The sequence below is a fragment of the Condylura cristata genome, unplaced genomic scaffold (genome assembly GCF_000260355.1).
Source record: "Condylura cristata isolate star-nosed mole 26May11 unplaced genomic scaffold, ConCri1.0 scaffold00014, whole genome shotgun sequence".
NCBI classification, from domain to species: domain Eukaryota; kingdom Metazoa; phylum Chordata; class Mammalia; order Eulipotyphla; family Talpidae; genus Condylura; species Condylura cristata.
In genome coordinates this window covers 7,064,907-7,069,042 of record NW_004567115.1, presented here as the reverse complement: position 1 = coordinate 7,069,042, position 4,136 = coordinate 7,064,907, and positions in this window count along the sequence as shown.

The following is a 4,136-nucleotide window of genomic DNA, read 5'->3' as shown; positions in this document are numbered from 1 at the left end:
TCTCTGGTGAATCCTCTCACCCTCCGCATCTCTGGCCTGTACCCCAGTTCTGTATGAATAAATAAATCCTTAAGAAAAAAAAAAAGTTCTTCCAGGTTTAGACTTTAAGAGTCCTGTTCTTTAAAAACTTGTGAAATTTGGATCTCTAAACTCCTTACTACACCTCCCTAGAAGTGGAAAGTTACAGGCAGCTAAAAGACACTTCCGGATTGGAACTTAGCTAACGCTATTTAACAGATGCCAATGCAATGAAAAGGTGAAGGCCGCTCTTGTCATAACTGGTAACAAGGCAGACAATGGTGAAATAGCAGCTCAACCAAACAAGCATTTGAATGCCCTGATGGGCCTCCCAGCTTCCCAGGGAGTGTTGTGCCTCAGGCCCTCATCTCAGCTTGGTAGCTTTCCAGACTAGGCCCGTAAAACAGCACAGCAGATACTTCGGGGCAGAACCTTGCCCAGACATGTGGCATTCTCACTAGCATTACTGTCAATGTCTTCATCAGCAAAATTTCCTGTCATAGCTCAGTGCTAATCAATTCCAAGTCATGTAGGTCCAACAGGCAACTGTCACCGTGACTTTCTCTCCCCCAGTCCAATCCTAGGCATAGCTCAGTCTCTGTGCCCTACCCCATTCTGAGCAGGGAGGCAGAAAGGACAAGAAATAAATCAGTCCATTTGATTTTGCAACATGAATTTAAGAAGATTGAAACCAATAACTGCTATCTAGGTTCTCTGAGGATTTACATGACTTGTCCCTGAAATAGAACCTTGTTGATGAGCGGTGACTTTGCCAAGGACCACAAGAATCAAGCTTTGGTTTCACTTGCACTGTGTGGGCAAGACTGTATCAGAAAAAGTAACCCAAGAGTGGCCAGGCAGAAAGGTTGAAAGATGCCAGGAAAGCCTGGGGCAATCACCAACCCCTCTCTGCACTCGTCCCCCTGACTTCTTCAAGCCAGGGGCTAGCACTAGGCCAGAACAAAAGTGAAGGAATGCAGAAAGAGGAAACACTATGTAATCCTGCGACAGAAGTGTTACACACTATCCTGAGAACTTGAAATGTTTCTCCACAGTAGGGATTCAAAATGTGATGAAATTGCCCAGGTGTGACTTGATAATGCACTTCCCATTAGAGGGATCTGCCTTCTCCTGCAAGCATTGACACAAAAGCAAAAAATACTGTGCAGATCCGAGTGTACGCCACATGTTCCCAAGAAAGACGTCCTCTGCCCTCCTGGCTCAGTTCTGCCCTCTTGGCTCAGAGGCCACCTCCAAGCCCCTGCCACTAGCTAAAACCACAGACCCAGAGCCACAATTATGAGCCGCTGGATATCACAGAGAAGAATCTGGGATTCCTTATTGCCCTCCAAATTCTCTCTTTTGAAATTGTTGTTTCAGGTTTTTCCAAAAGGACAAATCCACTTCTATTTAGTAGGTTTTTGATAAGTGTAAATCCTTGAGGGGAACATCACACAGATTCTGAGCACCACACAGATTCTGTGTCCCATGGCCTTCGCTACAAAGATGCTTCAGAATTGGGGCAAATCTTGCCACTGTGTCCATGGGACAGTACCTTTCCCCAAATTATTCTAGTTTTATTCTCCACTATGACTTCACCAGGAGTCATTGTGGTGTTTTCTGCTTTGTCTACATAAGCATGTCCCTTGCCTAGATAACAAGCTAAAACGCCTTCAATTTAAAAAAACCTGTATGTTCCCTCTTGTTCCAGAAAACCCTCTTATAGCCAGCAAAAACAGCCTTAGCCCACAGCCTTCCAGCTGTTTTAGAAGTCCTGATCCCACTTGTCCTCCACAGGGCCCCAGACGGTAGAAAGAGATCCTTTTAAAAGTTTTAACTTTGGGGCCCTCCCTGATAGCACAAGAGTTAAAGAGAAGCACTATGAAACTCTTCTGCAGCCACTGCAGCATGAGTTCTATCCCCAGCCAGGGAGGTGACCCACATGGCATGGCAGACCACTCCTGATGCACCCGCTGCTCCCCTCAGGAATGTTTTTTGGTCAATCTGCCTATTCTGTTCTCCACTCTATCTCTGGTGAATCCTCTCACGGCCCCTGCACCTCTGGCCTGTACCCTAGTTCTTATATACATAAATAAATAAATCTTTGAAAAATAATAATAAATAAAATATTTAAGTTTGGAGGATCAGGTATTAAGGTGTGGGGTTGGCTAAAGACTGACTCCCAAACATATCATGTTCTGTAAAAGCTTATCTTATATATCCAAAGGGACTCTGCAGATGTGAGAATTCAAAAGTCTTCAGTAGAGAGATATTCCTGCTGAATAATCACAACCATCCTCAGACAGACACACTCAGGGAGGCAGGGTAAGTCCATGCAGAAGGTTGTGGGTTTCAGGGGAGCAGATGCCATCAATGGAGGTGTTCACAATGGAGATGGAAGAACAGGATGCAATTCGAGGACTATAGGAAGACACTAGAAACTGAAAAAAGCAAGGAACTGGGATTCACTCTAGATTTTTTTTTATTACAAAAGTTTATTTTTACATCATTTTGTACATTTTTTTTCCATCTCAATTGTAATCCCTGCGGGTTTCCCATCACCAAGTCACCCATGTGCCATCACCAAGTCACCCGTGCATTTCCCCCCCCATCACTAAGCATGATCTTTTCCAGCTCCATCCATCACTCTAGATTTTTTTTAAGGAACTAGCCCAATCAACATATCGACTTTTAACACAATAAGATCAGGACTTTGTGGTTTCTAAAGCAGTAAGTGAATAAATTTGCATTGTCTTAAATCATTGAATTTGTGTCCACTTGTTCTAGTAGTCAGAGAAAAATTAATAAAATATTAATAAAATTAATAAATAATATGTGTGTATGTTTTGTTTTGCAAAGAACTGGGATGAGACCCGAGGTGCAGGGAGTGAGAGGATTCACAAGAGACAGTGGGGAGGTGGACAAAGTGCTGAACAGGCGGATTTACTGGAACACACTGCTGAGGGGAGCAGACAGGGAGACAGGACAGGTCAGCTGCGCCATGTGGGTCAGCTCCCTGGCCAGGGATCAACTCAGGAGGTAGTGTGATTGCACTGAGACTTAACTAGGAGGCCACCAGAGAATCCTTCAATATATTTTTCTGTCCATGGAATTTAAGAATTTTCTGAAGCCTTATGGGAGTCAGAAAAACACAGGGGTCAATTATTCTATAAAAGTATAACTACAAATTTCACCAATAAGTAAATAGTCTTCCTATTCACTGACTCTTCCCTGCCTCTGGCTTTCTAGCTTTAGCCTTTTTGAGGGGGAACAACAAAAAGGAAGCAAAAAAAAAAAGTATGGCAGACTACCCAACAACCATCTCTGCTTCCACACAAATGCCAAATATTGCTCACTATGATTGGTTGAGGTCTGGTCATGTGACCTTACCCTGGCCAATAAGAAGTAAACAGATACTTGTCAGGATGCCTTGGGGGTGAATTTTTATTTTGGCCTAAGTCAAAAAAATCACTTGAAAGAAAGTGTTCTTGCCCCCTTTTCATTTTTAATGTGTTATATATATATATATATATATATATATATATATGATTTATTTACTTATGCTTATAGAACAGGGGTACAGGCCAGAGGTGTGGTGTGTAAATCCTTGAGGGGAACATCACACAGATTCTGAGCACCACACAGATTCTGTGTCCCATGGCCTTCGCTACAAAGATGCTTCAGAATTGGGGCAAATCTTGCCACTGTGTCCATGGGACAGTACCTTTCCCCAAATTATTCTAGTTTTATTCTCCACTATGACTTCACCAGGAGTCATTGTGGTGTTTTCTGCTTTGTCTACATAAGCATGTCCCTTGCCTAGATAACAAGCTAAAACGCCTTCAATTTAAAAAAACCTGTATGTTCCCTCTTGTTCCAGAAAACCCTCTTATAGCCAGCAAAAACAGCCTTAGCCCACAGCCTTCCAGCTGTTTTAGAAGTCCTGATCCCACTTGTCCTCCACAGGGCCCCAGACGGTAGAAAGAGATCCTTTTAAAAGTTTTAACTTTGGGGCCCTCCCTGATAGCACAAGAGTTAAAGAGAAGCACTATGAAACTCTTCTGCAGCCACTGCAGCATGAGTTCTATCCCCAGCCAGGGAGGTGACCCACATGGCAT